Source organism: Lissotriton vulgaris, chromosome 7 (assembly GCF_964263255.1).
Source record: "Lissotriton vulgaris chromosome 7, aLisVul1.2, whole genome shotgun sequence".
Taxonomy (NCBI): domain Eukaryota; kingdom Metazoa; phylum Chordata; class Amphibia; order Caudata; family Salamandridae; genus Lissotriton; species Lissotriton vulgaris.
This window is the reverse complement of record NC_141695.1, coordinates 1204361168-1204380159: the sequence shown is the minus strand read 5'-3', so window position 1 is coordinate 1204380159 and position 18992 is coordinate 1204361168.

Sequence of the window (18992 nt, the reverse complement as noted above, 5' to 3'; positions counted from 1 at the left end):
CTGGGCAGGCCCCCTTCTTTGGTAGGATTTCCTGCGCACATGCTTCAATGCACACTTGATTGCTTTTAATGATGCAGGACACATCAGTTCTAATTTTAGGAGTGTGGTTTTAACAATTTCTCTCTCATAAATTGATTCATGGTATATGTAGTTATTCCATGTAAAATTGTTTGATGTATTTGTTTGTTTATTTATTTTTTTATGTATTATTTACAACCCTGAGGAAGTTTAATTCTTTTGAATGAAATGCATTGGCTCTTTTTATGGAATATATCCAGCTTCAATAAAGGACGTTTTAAGATAATTGTGTACTTTTCAATCTTTGGGTGGAATATTCCATGTTGTTAGCCTCTTGGTGCACTATTGACATAGTGTCTTCCGCTTAAAGAGGTACTCCCTCCACACTAAGAGTGGCTTCGTCATCAGATGATTCTACTCAGTAAGACAATTCACTGGCAAAATCTACCTCCTCTGCCTCTGACGCAGAGTCTGTCTAAGAGCCATGGTCAGAGGAAGATTAAAAAAGCAAGCTAACAACCTGCTGAGCGGTAATCCTGCAGCTAGCCATAATCCTTACTAAGAAAAGTAACACAACAAATAAGTCAACAATAACCAACACTGTGTAAAATAAGTAATAAGCAAACTGTGACTTTATCAAACAGAAAGTAAAACTACTGGCATACAGTAATCTGGAAGGAAAAGTCAATCAATACAAAGCACACAAAGACCTAGTTACTCAAAAACTATACCACTCATTTGCCAGAGACAGCTAGACTGAGGATCACCTGCACCTACTCTGCAGGGACACAGCAAGCACCAGTGATATACCACTAGAAAAGAAAAACAAAAGAAAATTACACACAAGACAACACAATACACATTGTGCACAAATCCAAGGAGAATTCAAAATACAATAAAACAGAAGTTCAATATGCTGCTATTATTACACAATTTACAAAAAGCACATTCATGCAGGCTAATGATACTCATATGGAGTAAACAGTACAAATATTTTTTTCTTACCAAACACATTGAACTACACAAACTGCAAATCTACCAGTGCTGAAACCACAAGCAGGAATCACAGCAAAGGAAATCAAAAGTTTTACACTGGAATCAAAGGAGAAAAAAAGCATTAGGATCAAAAATGCAAATGATGACAAGAAATAAAACATAACACACAATTAATTCTGCCCAACACCATCCAAATGCCAGCCACAAACATCGCCAGCCAGAAGCCAGTCTTCAAACACCGCCAGCCAGAATCTAGTTAACACACGCCACCAACAAAATCCTCCGTTCAAACGCACCATCAGCCAAACGCCAGTCCACACACACCACCGGAGGGAACCTAGGGTCTTTTCTGTCTCCTTTCTGACGGCGGCCTCCATTTTAGAACAGTGGTAGTCTAGTTGTTTTTCTTCCCCGCACATAAGTTCAGATCCTGATGCCGATGTGCTGCAGACAGACCTGTCCAGAAGCAGCCATTTTATCCTCTCACGGAGGTCTGAGTTCTTAAAAGTACTTTAATAACGTTTTAAATCATTCTGAGTTCTTAAAAGCACGGTAATAACTTTTAATCATTTTATCATTTCTACCGGCACTTAGCTGCCTTATTACTCTCTCTTTTATATTTTCTTTGCTCCTCGGTCTGCCACAGCATTGCCTACTGCCGATTGTGCAGAGGGAGCCTGGGGTCTTTTCTCTCTCCTTACCAATGGCAGCTCCCATTTTAGAACGGCTGTGGTTTAGTTGTTTCTTTACCCTGCATATAAATTCAGATCCTTGCGCACAGTGGGTATGCCGTGCCAAAGGCAAGCCTGTCTACGCCTGTCTGCGCCCGAGCATCGCCAGGAGCAAACCCTGTACCTTTGCCCCTAGGGTTAAGCTCATCACCAAGGATAAGTTATGCCAACAATGAAATAAAGAAACTTACGACCAGCTGTCAGCATTGCTTCCCTCAGCCTCTACCCTGCTCAGATGGACCATTCTCTTCCCTGAAATGTAAATTCTGTTGCTCCTCTGACTAAGTAACTTTTCTTCCTAGTAATAGCTAAAGTCTTTTTTCTTTTAATTTATAGACTTACATCTCAAATATCTCACCTACGTTTAGCAGTGACACACCTAAGGATCATCAGCCAAGTTCTTCTATGCTAAATAGCCTTTATTTTAATGCAGGTCCATCCCTAAACATGCAATAGAAATATGGGATTTGCTCACACACCTGCTACCAGACCTCTGTTTTATGAAGGAGACGTGGCTCCATTCTCTGGCACTTCCCTACATTCCCATTGCGCTCCCTGACGAGTATAAATTGGTCAGACTGGACAGGTAAGTAAGTCCAGGTGTGAGGTGCCGGGTTTTTAGGAACCCGGTGGTGCCAGGGGATAACACCTGAAGACCTCTGAGTTCTCCCTGTTCCGGACCACAGAAACCAAGAGTCTTCTAGTTGAAGTCAGAGATCGAGTTTTATTGGCTGCAACCAAGTAACATGTGTCCTAGAAGTACGACAGCACGGGCCGTAAGTTCTCAGGAGACTGTTCGTTTTTACAGAACCAGCCTTCTCCTTTTATACAAAATATTGCACCTCAGGCAAGAATTCTTGAGTTTACAATATGGTCATAGACATATTTACACAATAAAGCAAAGAGTGAAGTCATGACGGCCAACCCATATTTTAGATGTCCAGTTTGTGATAGATGACCCAGCCCAGCCCAGAATTACAATCAGATGTCGATGAAACCTCAATAAAACAGGGCACCTCCTTGTCATAAAACTGGCCATAAACAAGAAACATGGACAGGTGTATGTGTGTAGAAAACATGGTCTGTATGTGGTGAATGGTTTTATGGCATGTTGTGCTTTGATGGTATCTTACTCGGCCACTGGGCGAGGAGCTGCCCAAACAGGTTTGGCTGGAGGCAGTGGAGTCAGTTTGGCCAGGTCATGGGGAAGTCAGCTAAGGTGGACGTGTCCTTTCAGATCAAGCTCGACCTTAATCAATTGACTTATATGAGGGCAAGTCATAAGATGGATGCCGTTCACAAAATGGAGTCCGAGGGTTCGGAACGGAAACCATGATTTAAGGGTGTTAGCATCGCTCAATCATGACGCAAATGCACAGGGATAATGTCCTAATCATTACCGGTCTGCCGATACCAAATTCGTCATGGTACGACGATATTTTGTGACACGAGTGTTGGACCTTGATACCGGTATCACAGCAGGGTCCAGAATTTCAGAACCACAGACCCTCCTTTTGCCCTCATATAAGGCAATAACTCATGCTAATCTGAGTCCAAATCTGTATTGATGAATTCATGGAAATGCTGCTGTAGCATCATTCTGTTGCTCAATTCGTCCCTTGACACAGGCTTCCTTACACATGAAGTAGCATAGAGGCCACATATTGCAGGAGCGCACTGTACAAACAGGCAAAACATAAACAGAATGGCTAAGATCATCCCAATGAAGATCATGGTTTTCCATCCCCAGGCAGAGATCAGCTCCCAGAACCACCCTAGCAGAGACCAGTCCCCTTTATCCACATGAAGGGAATCGGAGATTGTGTGTAGTTTGGATATGGCCTGGTACACTGTCGGAGCATTATCGGGGATGAAAATGCAGCAACTGGATTGGATCACTCTACATACACCACCACGGTCTGCAAGTATGACATCTGGGGCAACTCGGTTCTGAAGAGTCATAAGCCGGTCCGACTGGAGCTCGGCTGTCAAATTACTAAGGGCACCGGCCGTTTCGGTCACGGCGGATTCAACTATCCTTGTTAACTGGCGAATGTTCCTGCTGTTCACCATAGGCCCCCAAAAGGGCAGACAACCCTTTGCGAAGTCCCCAAATTCTTGACCCGCAGTGTCATCTTGACTCACGACACCCCTAACTGTCCTTGTCCAATGGTAATCTGCCCCGGCCGTATAGGTGGGTGGCAGCAGAAATGAGAATTAACATGTGCCCGAGAAGTCAGGGGGCAACCAAGTGTATGCCTTGTCATGGCAGATGAAGTATGTACCCTTAGCCGCCAAGGATGGAGGGGAAGTTCGGGATGCGAACACATACGTTTCTGTGCAAACGCTCTTCCCCAACTGTGCTTTGGGATCCCTGCCAATACCTTGCAGACATAGGTGACCTCGGTGGGGTACTACCCAAACTGAGGAGGATTTCTTCGATTTCTGGCTCTCACTTAAGGAAATCCCATACTTGGTGATGTTCCACCTACTGTATGGGGTAAACTCATCTTTGGGAGTTGCTCTAACCGTGTCAATATCTCTACTCATATTTTTGATTCCTGCCACTAGTGCCTTGTTGTTTGAGTTTTCCCCTCGAACGTACGGTTCAAAGGAAAACAGGAACATGGTCTGGAAAGCCCACAGAGAACCGCAATAACTGAATGGCAAGACGAAGTAAGGGATACCCTTATCGGTTGTGTGTGGCATTAGTCCACATATCCAACAGTTCGATGTGTTCATTATAGACTGGTGCTGGTGTAGGAGCTGGATGAATGAGTTATTTACAAATTCTAGTCTTCTGGCGGACTTGTGTTCAGGCAGAGGGTGAAAGGAGTGTGTGGAAACAGTAGGAGGAGGTGTGGGCTGAGTGTTATTTACAAGGGTAACTTGGAACGTGGATAGAGTAAAGCTAATCAAGAACATCGTCATGCTGCACAACAGTAGAATACATACTATCAAGAATCTCTTTCTGGCCATCACGGTGCATATTTGCTTTTTAAAGTTCATGGGTCTAGCAGGTCTCTCCACCCCCGGAAACTCCATCCTCTAGTTGCTGCCCGCGGTGGGAGTTTGATTCTGCCAAGAAGTGCGCTCTGTCCAGTCTGAGGTAATTCCCTCAGACCGACCAGAACCGTTGACCTAGGCGTCCCCAGCTGCACTCCTCAGACTTCAACCGCGGCCCTAGCAGCAGAACCGGATGGCGGCTCAAAAATCAAAAATGAGCAAGTTCCCTGGGCGAGAGAGCTGTAAAATCAAAAATAGTTCTTAGGGGAAAGAGAGTCACATAAATTCACTTTTATTAGTCCCTTTTTCTCGACCTCAGATTATATCGTTGTTTCCCAGGTACGGTGTGGTCTTCGAACAATGTTTCAGGTTCTGTAGTGTCCAACTGCATTGACGGGGTCACAAATTCTTGCAAAATACGATCACTCTCCTTTTCTGTACCAGTTCCTTTCAGTCGTGCATCGCTGAAGAGTGTAAAGCGAGGTTCAGTCTCAGAGTCAGCGATTCCATTCTGGACCCACCGGTCATATGGAAGAGGAAGAGGGACCCGTTTACAGTGGGTCCCGTGGATCCAGTTCTTTTTTCCTTCCACCCGAACGGCTGATCTTGGGGAAAGAAGGACGAGGTACGGTCCGGTCCACCTGGGCTGCTCGTTGTTCGTGCGTTGAAAGTTCCGCACCAAAACCCAGGTGCCGGGTTCAATGGAGTGACCTGGATCGTCAGAGGCTGGTGGAGAGGAACTGTGAACCTGTTGGTGTAAAACACGCAATTTAGTTGTCAATTCGTGTAAATAGTCAAGCAGTACAGGATGCTCTATCTCACTGAGCTTTTTGGGCCTCGGTACCCCCCATATATTTGCTGGGCGTCCGAACACGATTTCGTGGGGGCTAAGTCCCAGCCTAGAATGGACAATCATTCTGGTAGATAGGAGTGCTAAAGGCAAGGCGTTAGGCCACTTAAGACTTGTGCTGGCTTGGATCTTGGCTAGTTTGAGTTTTAGGGTGCCGTTATAGCACTCTACTAGACCTGCTGATTGGGGGTGGTTTGCAGCGTGAAATTTCTGGTGGATGCCTAGACATTCGCACACTCTCTTCATCACCCGTCCCACGAATTCACTTCCATTATCACTCCAGACCATTCTAGGCATCCCAAACCTAGGGAAGAATTCCTTGACAAGGGCTTTGGCAGTTGACAATGCAGTGTTGTCCTTAAGGGGGTACGCTTCCACCCACCTGGAGAAAGCGCAAACAACAACAAGCACGTATTTCAGATTGTTGCACCTCTCCATGTGGATGAAATCGAGCTGCAAAACCTCGAACGGGTATGTTGGAGGCGCAAAATGACCAGCTGGAGTTGGGGTTCCCCTACCGGGATTGTACTGCAAACACACCATACAACTCCTGACCAAATTCTCTGCGCATTTCGGGATACCACTATTCTGCCATACTGGGGCCAACAGTTTACAGATTCCTTTTACACTGATGTGCGCCATTCCATGGGCCATTGTCACCACTGCGAGTACATATGCGTCGGGTAACAGCCATCGTTGGTGCTCTGACAATTCGACCCAACAACCATTCGCATCCAATCTTCCCTTGCTTTCTCTCCATTCATTCACCTCTTTTTCAGTGGCATCAGCTTGTATGGACTTCACACTTTTGATAGTGTCCTCACACATACCCACATCAGGGATCCATCTAGCAGGACCTACAACATACATCCGACTCATTGTGTTCCTTGCAGTCTCTTTCGCAACCTCGTCGGCAAATGCATTCCCACGACCAACATCATCTTGAATCTTTCTATGTGCGCTGCACTTTACAATCGCAACTTGTAGCGGTAAGGTCAGTGACTCGAGGAGCTAGTTAACTAGATGGCCATGTTGGATTCTCGCACCATGTGACGTCAGGAACCCACGTTCACGCCACAATCGTCCAAAACTATGGGCTACGCCAAAGGCGTATTGGCTATCAGTATACACATTCACTCGCTTTCCTTCTGCCAACACACATGCTCTTGTAAGTGCTATTAACTCTGCTGCTTGTGCGGAATTCTGGGGGATGCGTGCGGTCTCAACAATGGTGTGCAATGTTGTTACGGCATATGCTGCAGTCGAATAACCATTTGGCAACTTGAAGCATGAACCATCAACCCATAAAGTGTCATTACATTCAGGAAGGGGAGTGTCCTGCAAGTCTACTCTCCCTTTTGTCTCTTCTTCTGTCCTAAAACAGCAATCATGCATTTCGACCTTATCTGTCTCAGTTGGAATGGGCAATAGCGTGGCGGGGTTGAGTGTATCGCACCTTTTTATGTGAACGTGACTTGCTAATAGTGTCAGTTCATAGCTTGACAGTCGAGCACTAGTTAAATGCTGCGTCTTCGTTCTGTTCAGTAAAATGTCTACTGCATGTGGGACCATAACGATCAGTGTATTATTCATGACTAACCCAGCAGACTGTCGGATACAGACAGCTGCTGCAGCAGTGGCCCTCAAGCAACTTGGTAATGCCTTAGCTACAGGATCTAGAGTCGCTGAGAAATACGCGCATGGGCGCTGTTTGTCTCCAAAGTATTGTGTCAGTACTGATAATGCGCAACCTTCCTTCTCATGGACGTATAATGTACAAGGCTTACTGTAGTCGGGGTTGCCCAACACAGGAGCCGAACACAATGCTTCGCGCAACTCATGGAAACTTGTCTGACAATCTTCAGACCAAGGCATAGGATTGGGTGTGTCTTTGCAGAGTAGTGCCAGCAAAGGTTTGGCTAATAGGGAGAAATTCGGTATCCATTGTCTACAGTACGATGTAATGCCCAAGAAAGCCCGAACTTCTCTCTGTGTCCTTGGGGCACTCAATCTTGCGATTGCCTGTATTCTTTCTGGGGTCAGTCTCCTTCCCTCCTTCGATAAGATGTGACCTAGGTAGGTCACTTCTTGTCGGCAAAATTGTAATTTTGAAAGAGAGACTTTATGCTTCATGTCACATAAATGACGCAACAACGACAGTGTGGCTTGCTTGCAAATTTCTTCAGTATCTGCAGCGATCAGTAGATCGTCTACATACTGAATCAGAGTCGCACCATCAGATAGAACAATCGTATCAAGTTGTGTTTTCAGAGCCTGACTGAATATCGATGGACTTTCACAATAGCCCTGAGGAGCGCGTTTGAAGCGGAAGCTTCGTCCTCCTAAATTGAAGCCAAAAATGTGTCTGCTCTCCTCAGCAATCGGGATGCTGAAGAAGGCGTTCTTCAGGTCAATCACCGAAAACCAAGTGGCTGAGGCTGGAACCATTGTCAATAAGGCAGTAATGTCGGGGACGACTGGAAACTGCGGTACAACGATCTTATTGACTTCTCTGAGATCAATCACGAACCTGTACACAGGGGGCTGTAAAGGATCAGTACGCTTTAAGACAGGCAAAATAGGACTGTTACAAATGTTGCCTGTTGTTTCCTCAATGACGTCTTTCTCAATTAGATCGTAAATAATCGTCAACAATGCTTTCTCACATTCGCTAGAGATCTTGTATTGTGGAATACGTGGCAACCTGACATTGGCTTTCAATGTTATGACATACGGTGCTATCTCCAAAAGACCTACATCATTAGAACCACTAGCCCAAAGTATATCTGGAAGAGATGACAATTCAATTGGAACATTCTCCCTTGCCAAATACATTGGAGAAATCACTTTCTTACCAAGTGTAAGTTGTACTCCAGAAGGAGAACAGTACAAGGTAGCATATAATCTCTTTAACAGATCCAAACCTAACAAGTTTTCGCCACAACCTGTTGTAAGAATGAGGGGTGCTTCTAATTCGCATGGGCCAACAGAAAGGGGCATAGGACTAGAAATCGGGTTTCTAACAGGGGCGCCAGAGAAACCTACTGAAACATTCATTTTGCCAGACAAAGGTGCGCCAGGAAGTTTTGAGTGCATAATAGAACTTTTCGTAGCACCAGTATCCAGCAGAAATGGCTCTGACACTCCTGATGTAATCACCTCGACATAAGGTCCATTCTGATCTACTGGAACTGAAACAACTCCCTCTCTTTGTCCATGGCTGTCCTAGCAATTATTACGCTCATTCTCGTTTTCCGCGTAATAGTCATCGGCATAGTATTGAGCTGACCTAGAAGATGCATTATTCTGTTGATCAAAGCTATTCATAGAATTCTGAGGCGGAAAAGAAGTGTTATTCTGGGGGAAATTTCCACGGCCCCTACCCCTAGGAGCCTGTTGAACACCTCTACCTCGTGCACCAGAAGCTCCAGAAACACCATTCAGACGTCGTGCCAGAGCTGGACAATTATTCTTGAAATGACCCTCTTCTTTGCAATAGGCACACTGATTCGGGCCGTACGGTAAACGCTGATGGGAAAACTCGTTCCCTTGCGCGTTTCTCGAATACTGCTGTGGTTGCTGATAATTGGACTGACTAGGAGTGCGAGGCGGATAGGCTTGCTGGAGAAGAACTTTAGTTTTCAAGTCTTTAGTCTTTTTGTCTGCCTTATCTAGCTCGTCCTTGCGTCTATTTTCGTAGTACTGGGCTGTGGCTAAAATCTGCGCTGACGTGGAAACAGCCCAAGAACTCTCTGAATCTTTTAATTTATTGCACAGTTCAGGGAGCAAATTATGAACGAATTTGTCTACAAACAATCTTTGGCCACCCTCGGTAGCCATATCCTGACCACTGTGATCGACGAAAGTCTCTTCAAATCTCGTGAAAAAGTCAGACACATTCTCGTCTTTCTTTTGCTAGCACGCAGACAACTTATCCCAATTAACACGTAATTCAGGCATTAAGGTTTTCATGTACGTGATAACTCTACCGGGAAGTTCTGCTATTAAAGGCTCAGGTTTGGAACCACCAACTTGTCTAGCATCCGTAGCAGTAATATTAGCCCACGTGTCACCTAGTTCTTGATCATGATCTGTATGACGAATTTTACTCCATAGAGGATGCGGAACAACGTTCCCAAACAACATGTCTACATCTGCTAGATTCATTATACATGAGCTGGCAGTCTGTGATAACTCCTTATAATACCCTGCGGGATTTTTACGTGGATCGGGTAATGTCTGCTTGAGTGCTAACACTTCAGATCTTTTCCAGGGGACATGTACCCATACACGCTGGAAATGCGGTGGAACAGGTGGATGCGCATTCGCATCACCTTCCCTCCAAACTGGAGGAACCTCTCTCATAGGGTACTGTCGCGCCTTCTTCCTATCTGACACGTCATCTTCATACAAAGATCTAGAGACATTTCCCTTACTCCTATAGGATAATAACAGATCTATTGCTTTTTCGACATCGGCACCTACAATCATGCCTTCGTAGAACTTAAAACGCATACAAAATAATTCCTTCATCTTGCGCTTGGGATCGTTCGTCTCTAAATCTTCACAAAGATATACGCACATCTCTTCAAATACATATCTCTGAGTGGGTGCATCCCATTGTCGGAAGACTTCCATAACAGACTGAACATCATATCTAACAGTGTCAGTAACCCATTTGCATGCTAACTCATTTAGTACTTCTCTTTCCTCATAATCAGGCAGTTGACTACGCAATTGTCTACGTCCTGTTTTAGGGGTTGTCTTAGGCGACCCAAAGAAAGGTGAGAACAGACCAGTGACGGTACTTGCCACTCTCTGTCGAACAGAAGGAGAAGCTTGTGGAGAGGCAGATGCACCAGAAAAGACAGGCTGATGTAAAGAGGAAGTCGAGGCAGTGGCAAAGGAAGTCGAGGCAGTAGCAGACGTAGTATCAGGATTAACAGGTGGAGCGGTAGGCAAAGTTGTAGGAGAAGTAGACGGAGTATGTAGCAAAGGCGGCGGCCCTGGAGAGTTTTAGGGGTTGTCTTAGGCGACCCAAAGAAAGGTGAGAACAGACCAGTGACGGTACTTGCCACTCTCTGTCGAACAGAAGGAGAAGCTTGTGGAGAGGCAGATGCACCAGAAAAGACAGGCTGATGTAAAGAGGAAGTCGAGGCAGTGGCAAAGGAAGTCGAGGCAGTAGCAGACGTAGTATCAGGATTAACAGGTGGAGCGGTAGGCAAAGTTGTAGGAGAAGTAGACGGAGTATGTAGCAAAGGCGGCGGCCCTGGAGAAGGCTGCACCGGAGAAGTAGGAACCAGCTGAAGAGGAGCTGGTGCTTGTGCAAGAACTGTATTTCGTGCGCCGGGGCGCGGTATAACAATACGCTTCGGGGGTCCAACAATACTCGATGTATATGGGGGTGGTGAATTCAACAAATGGGACATTAATGGATCTTTATCGGGTGTTCCCTTCGAATCTTGTCCCTCATGTGGTAACATCGGGTAGCATTTATCTACTGCTAGTTTCTTGCTTCTGAGCATTTGTTTACTTTCCTGCTCTTCCTCATTATCCCTGTATGCGATGGCAGCTTGTACCATTGACATACCTTTTTTGTTTTTCTTTGCTAATTTTATTTCTTTCTGTTTGGCTTCTTTGCGCCATAAGCGAAAGGAGTCAAACATCGCCGGCCGGGCTTTCTTCTTAAACAGTTTGACCTCGAGGTTGTCTAAAATTTCTGAGTCAAAACTACCATATTGGGGCCATTTTAAAACACCATCCTTGCGGGTGTATTTTATCCATACCTCATTATATGTGATAGGGCCTACTCCGTGCTTGATATATAACTCATATGTTCGAGTTCCAATCGGAGGAACCGGACACGAATCCTCTAATCGGGAGTCCTTACTACAACCAAGACAAAACAAGTTTCCAAGTCTGCTAAGACCAGGCATCTTCGCTCACTAGTCTAGCTTCAAACTTCAAGGGATTATCTAACTATGATATTTTCGTGAATACACGAATCCCTCGGTTTTGGCGCTTGCAAGTACCAAACAAACCGTATCTCATGGATTCCAAAACTAAGAACCAAACTAAGGACTGGGAGACGCTCCACTTATACTTAACTGAAGTATTGAAGATCGGTGACGTCACTAGAAGACTCGTCTATCGTTTCGCTCTACCAAGGATGACTGGGTCCAAAACAGGGCGATAGTCAGGGCAGCAGTCCTTCGTAGCCGTCGGGACGCGGGGAACCTCGCAGCAAAGACCTTCGGAACCACGTCGACATACAGGGGTCGCTGAAGTGGCTGGACGTCCTCTGGAATTTTCACACGAAGCTCCTCACGAACATCTGGCTTGGACCGTCACCGCTTGATACCGCCCCGAGTTGGCCGCCAACTGAGGTGCCGGGTTTTTAGGAACCCGGTTGTGCCAGGGGATAACACCCGAAGACCTCGGAGTTCTCCCTGTTCCGGACCACAGAAACCAAGAGTCTTCTAGTTGAAGTCAGAGATCGAGTTTTATTGGCTGCAACCAAGTAACATGTGTCCTAGAAGTACAACAGCACGGGCCGTAAGTTCTCAGGAGACTGTTCGTTTTTACAGAACCAGCCTTCTCCTTTTATACAAAATATTGCACCTCAGGCAAGAATTCTTGAGTTTACAATATGGTCATAGACATATTTACACAATAAAGCAAAGAGCGAAGTCATGACGGCCAACCCATATTTTAGATGTCCAGTTTGTGATAGATGACCCAGCCCAGCCCGGAATTACAATCAGATATCGATGAAACCTCAATAAAACAGGGCACCTCCTTGTCATAAAACTGGCCATAAACAAGAAACATGGACAGGTGTATGTGTGTAGAAAACATGGTCTGTATGTGGTGAATGGTTTTATGGCATGTTGTGCTTTGATGGTATCTTACTCGGCCACTGGGCGAGGAGCTGCCCAAACAGGTTTGGCTGGAGGCAGTGGAGTCAGTTTGGCCAGGTCATGGGGAAGTCAGCTAAGGTGGACGTGTCCTTTCAGATCAAGCTCGACCTTAATCAATTGACTTATATGAGGGCAAGTCATAAGATGGATGCCGTTCACAAAATGGAGTCCGAGGGTTCGGAACGGAAACCATGATTTAAGGGTGTTAGCATCGCTCAATCATGACGCAAATGCACAGGGATAATGTCCTAATCATTACCGGTCTGCCGATACCAAATTCGTCATGGTACGACGATATTTTGTGACAAGAGTGTTGGACCTTGATACCGGTATTACAGCAGGGTCCAGAATTTCAGAACCACAGGTGGAGGAGTAGCTATTGCTTTTCAGGACACTCTTAAAGTACAGATACTTGACTCCGTGCTTAGGCAGAGATAGCGATATTCAAAGTTGAACATCCCCATCGTGACATACGGAAAGGAACCGTAGTTTATCGTCCCCTTGCTTCCAAGAAAGGTTTCAGCCTAAAATTGATCAAACAAATAGCTCCTCTTGTGATATCCACGCAAAACATTGTTCTAATCGGAGATTTTAATTATCATGCTGATATAGCAACTGACCCAAATGTCTCTAGCCTGAAGTCCAATCTTAAAATTCTTGATCTCCATCTGATAAAAACAGACCCCACACTCTGTTGGTCACACTTTAGACCACCTATTCTCTAACTCCCAGTTTGTGCACATTGAATTGCTTGAAGCTCTCACCTGGACTGATCACTTTTTAATTAAATTTAAAATCCCCTTTGACGCCATCCCTGCCAAACCTAAAACAGAAAATTGCGTGAGATCAAAACAATGGAAGCAGATGACCGTAGAAAGCTTTCAATCTTCTTTCAGGGCCCCTGATTTTGATAACATACCGGATATTAACCTAGCTTGGGCTAAGTTTCTAGAGTCCTTTTCTTGTGCACTAGATACAGTTTCCCCCTGTAGATCACACATCAGTAAATCTGCCCAACCCGATGCCCTCTGATACACTGCAGAATTTAGGACCGACAAATCAAACTGTAAAAGACTGGAACGTAAATGGAGGTTCTCTAAAGATGCCCTCGACAAACATCAATACAAAATAGAGTTTGGTGCCTATCATGCTAGAACTGAAACAGCACATACACTCTACACTATCAATAAATTGACCACGCTGGGAACTTAGCTAAAGAACTAGTCATGGTCCAAAAGGAGTTCACCAAACCTTGTGCCTGCACCTCACCCATTGTGGCCTCCCAGACCCTCTGACACACCCTAGCCACCCACTTTGAAACTAAAATAGACAATATCTTCCACAATTTCCACAATAATACCACTTCGATATGAGGTGGATTTTCTAGTGGCTTCCTCTGTCCTCTCAGAAGAACCTTGTCCAGGCCCTGATAATTGCCTGTACTATGGAAATGTGCTTGTTGTTGCATCATATGAATCTCTTCATTCCAAATTGTAGGTGGTACTGCAGCTTGACTGGTTAACAAACAGCCACTGGGCACACCCCCAGCACTTCTGCTCAAAGCACTTCATTGGCTCCCCATAAAGAAAAGAGAAATTTTCAAACTCCTCTGCCTTATGCATAAAGCCCTGACTGGCAAAGGAGCCAAATATCTATGGCACAAACTGGTTCCCTATCTCCCTGGAGGAAATCTCAGATCAAGGAGTCAACTTCTTTGGACCAAGCATATTCGTACATCTAAGCATGCCGGACGGGCCTTCTCGTACCTTGCTCTGTACCACTGGACCAAGCTTCCGCTCTTTATTAGGGCCTGCAGTGAGTTCTCATGTTTTAAAAAACATCTTAAAACCTGGCTGTTCCAATGGCTGCTTCCTGACCTATCTGTTGCCTCAACCCCAAAATGCCCCTCATGGGGTGAGTCGCTGCACTACATCAAGAATCCATTAACATAACATAACACCAGCCAAGCGCCTGTCCACTCACACCCTAGGCAAGCGCCTGTCTACACACACTGCCAGCCAAGAACTTGTCCACACACACTGCCAGCCAAGCACATGTCCACACCCACCTCAGTCCACACCCACTGCCAACCAAATGCCAGTGCACACACACAGCCATACACCAGTACACGCAGACAGTCAGGGGTATTCCAGTTCACACACACAGAGAACCTTTCCCTGGTGTCTAATGGTTTTCTGCATCCTTTGGGGGCAGATGGGCCTAAAAAATATCACCGATCTGTTGCCAAATAAGGGGGACCATCCAGAATTGCACTATTATATCTGGTGTCTAGTGGTTTCTTCCCCCCTTGCGGCCATATCGGCCTTAAAATATGGCTGGTCTGCCCCCAAGTGGGCCAGAAAAGGCCAAAATATGTGCCCAAAATAAAAGGGAATGACCATTGCCTACGGGGCAGCTCCCCAAATTGTGCTAATTGCACGAAATCCCCTTAAAACAGCCGATCTGCTTCTGGGCGGGTGGAATACAAAAAAATGCCCCCAAGGGGAGTGACCCTTGCCCAAGGGTTTGCTCCCCCCAACAACAAAACACGCCCTGGTGATCTAGGGGGCTTCCACCCCCCACCCCAATCCAAAGGCAGATCGGCCTACAAACTGCAAATCTGATTTCTGGGGGAAGTGGAATACAAAAATAAATGCCCCCAAGGGGTCGCTCCCTCAATAACAAAACCAGCCTTGGTGGTCTCGTGGGCATCGACCCACCCACCCCTATCTGCCCATTGTGGGGGTGGAATTCCCTTCAAAATTCTTCTCCTTGCCCAAGGGGTCGCTCCCCGTAAACAGTGCAATAATATAAAATCCCTTGTGATCGAGTGGGTTTGGGACCCCTGGGGGCAGATAGGCTGAAATAAACAACTGATGGCATAGACAAATAACTTGTCCCTTTGGGGAGTGACCCTTGCCCAAGAGGTTGTTCCCCCAACACAAAAGAAATCCCTGGTGGTCCAGTGGCAGGATTTCTGCTCCACGCTGCAGCCCTCACCTCGACCGTGGAGCAGAAATCTATTCCAAACAGACGCAAGGGGAAAGGAAGCACTTTTTTCTTTCCCCCTGTATCTGTTTACCCTAAAACAACCCCCCTTCTACCCCAGAGAAGAACTTACCAGATACATGTCCTCTCCGTAGGGTGACCAACCGTCCGTAAATTTCACGGACAGTCCGTAATTTGGACCTCACGTCCGTTGTCCGTGAGGATCCCTATTACGGATGCCTTTTGTCCGTAATTTTGGCCATCACAGGGACCAGCGCTGCTCCCCTGTGAGAGGCCTCAGACCCTTGATGCTGGTGCCTCACGCTCCTCCTGGAGCACAAGCGCAGCCCCACCTGGCCATTGTCATGCTGTATGCAGCTGATTGCCACATACAGAATGTCAATGGGGCAGTCTGGGGTGTGAGAGCATGTGGCGGCCTCCTCCTGCCTCAGTGTACAGCAGGGCAATCTGATAGATAAAATGTAAAACGCTAATGCTGCAACTTTAGCAACGTTGGAAAACATTTCATATAAAGAAGTCTGTAAAATAAGTTAAAAAGAGCGGGTTATCGTTCTTGCACTGCCTCATCATTTTTGAACTGAAGTATTTTCAATATTATAATCAACAAAGCTATGGTTGCTGGTTTTTTATTTTAAGCAACTAACAACCATTGACAAAGCGAATAGTCCTGGCTTGTTGTTGGTGTAATGATACTTGCTGTATTATATATCTGGATACAATGACATAAACAACATAATACCAGTCGGGCGGAACACTATGCTAAGCGCTGATTTTTAGACCACATCCTTAATTACATCGAACACCCCCTTTGAAGAGACCCCCCCCCCCGTTTTTACACCACTTAAAGCCCTGGAAACACCATGTCACAGTCACCTCACGTGCTGGTACTGTGCATCATGCATGACTCATGACTTCTGCGTTTTCAGACTGCCTATGTGCAGGGGCATAGTGAACTTTACCCCACCCCTTGCTTTAATATCTACAGCGAGGTGAAGTTCTTGATGGGGCTCTTCTGTCTGCAACTTAGCAGACAAAGGCTCAGCTCATAATGTGAAAAGGTGGGTGAGTAAATAAGTGATGGAATGTGTGAATGGCTGGATGGATTACTGAAAGGATGAATGGATGAATGAGAGGGTGAATGGATAGATAATAAATGAAAGGATGGATGGATGAGTGAATGAGTGGAAGTATAGATGAGAGAACAGGTAAATAGATGGAAGTATGTGTGGAAGGGTTGACGGATGGGCAAAAGGGTGGATGGGTGTGTGAAAGGATAGATGGATGAGTGAAAGCTTAGATGATGGGCGAGTGAATGGGTGGATACATGAGTGAAAGGATGGATGGATTGAATTGATAAGTGAAAGGGTGGATGGATGGATGTGTGAAAGGGGGTAGATAGACAAAAGAATGGATAGATGAGTGAAGAAGTGAAAGGGTGGCTGGATGACAGAACGGATGGATGGATGAGTGAAAGGATGGATGAGTAATAGGATCAATGGATGGAATTAATGAATGGATGAGTAGGTGGATGGATGGATGGATGGACGGATACGTGACTGGGTGGATGGATGAGTAAGTGAATAGATGGCTGGATGGGTGAAAGGGTAAATGGCTGGGTAGATGAGTGAATAGATGGATGGGTGAAAGATTGGATGGATGACTACAGATGGATGGGGGGAAAGGGTGGGTAGATGAATAATGGATGGATGAGTGAAAGGGTGGATGAGAGATGGATGAATGAAATGATGGATGGAAGGATATATGGTGGATAGGTTTGCAAATGGTTGAATATGTTTGGATATAAATGGGCACATAGATGGAAGGACAGAATGAATGGTGAAAGACTGAATGATAGATAAAAGAATGATTACACTTTGTGGCACCCATTATCTTAAGTAACATTTCCTATACATTGACTTTCACATTAATATGAGTCATTGTCTATACATAATGTGTGTGATGTAACGCACTCCGACACCCTGTCCTACATAATTTGGAAGAGTAACACTATAAGAGAAATTAAATACACATGAGAGACGGTCTGAGTGAAGATGAGGAGCACCATTGAAGGGTGGTAGCAAGGCAGGACAGGCCGGACCGGGCATTAGGTGTTTTCCTGGGAGGCTGGAAAGGGGGGGGGGAAGCACTTTTGTTACTGGGGCTGGCACTGCAAAGTTCCTTGTATATCCAGTAGTTTTCAATCAACAATAAAAGTGGGCTCACTTAAATTCTGGTGTGATTCACCATTGCCTGGTCACTAATGTACCTGCTGGAGCGAGATGCAAATTTTCAATCGTCTAAGGTAGCAAGCTGCGGCCATACTAAAAAAACGTGAAGTGCACGATTTTCTCAACCTAATATAAACTTATTTTGACTTGTACTTAGATGGTTGTCTATTTACTTACTTATATGCTATTACGCTACCACCGCTGACGTGTCTGTAAAACTTACCTTTTGTTCCGAAGTTATGTCCTGAATTTTGACCTTTTGTCCTGAATTTTTGTCCTGAATTTTGCCACTTTGCCATGAATTTTTATACTCGCTGTCCTGAATTTGCAGTTATGCCAGTTGGTCACCCTACCTCTCCGTCGACGCACTGGAAGCAAACTGATTCCAGCATGTCCCGACTGCATTTGATGACGTCGGCATGCCGAAGTTATCAGCTCACTGACGTGGGGGTTGGGGGCGGCCACAATAGTGCATCCGTTGCTATCCCAGAAGGGGTGCTTTAGAGACTCCACCCAAGGGGGAGAGCCAGTGCATCTACTGGGGGGGGGGGCAGTAGATGCACCCTCTGCGCACAGGGTGTTAACCTCATCTTAATCTAAACAAACAATCTCTATTTCTTCTACCTTAATCTCGAAGAATATGGGGCTTCTTGAAAGAGGCATCGCTCCACCTGTGGGAACGAAAGAAGTCCCCAGCATAGTATAGAGATCTCCTCAGGAGAAAGTGCATGCTTAGATATGTTAAAAATGGGAGCCATGTTGTGTGGTATAGGAGTCAAAGCAGGGGATGTGTCTGGGATATTGGCATCTACCAGGAGTTATGTTGACGCCTAATCTGTCCTTTCATGTGTGATTCGTGGTAGTATTTTCCCCTGCATCAGCCCCTCTTGCATCTCTGGGGTTCTCTCTCTGTCCTCTGACTAAAAAAGTGTATAGGTCAGTGTGGCTTGGTCCGGCCTGGTTGGTTGTTGAACTAGGACCTGGTGTCTTGTTGTCTGAACTCTCTAAAGCAGAGGTGTCTCAGAATTTAAGATGTCTCCTATCCAGGCCCAATTTGACATACATCCCAGTCTCGTCCTGTTTGTAATAATCTTCTTTGATGTACGGGTATGTTTGTCCAACTTCCTTTGTTGGGTAATGAAGTCGAACGCCACTGTGCTTTTTTCCAGAGCTTTCAAGGCCTCTTTGGCGTTGGTTAATGCTGTGCTACCTAAGACCTCTCTTGTTAGATATG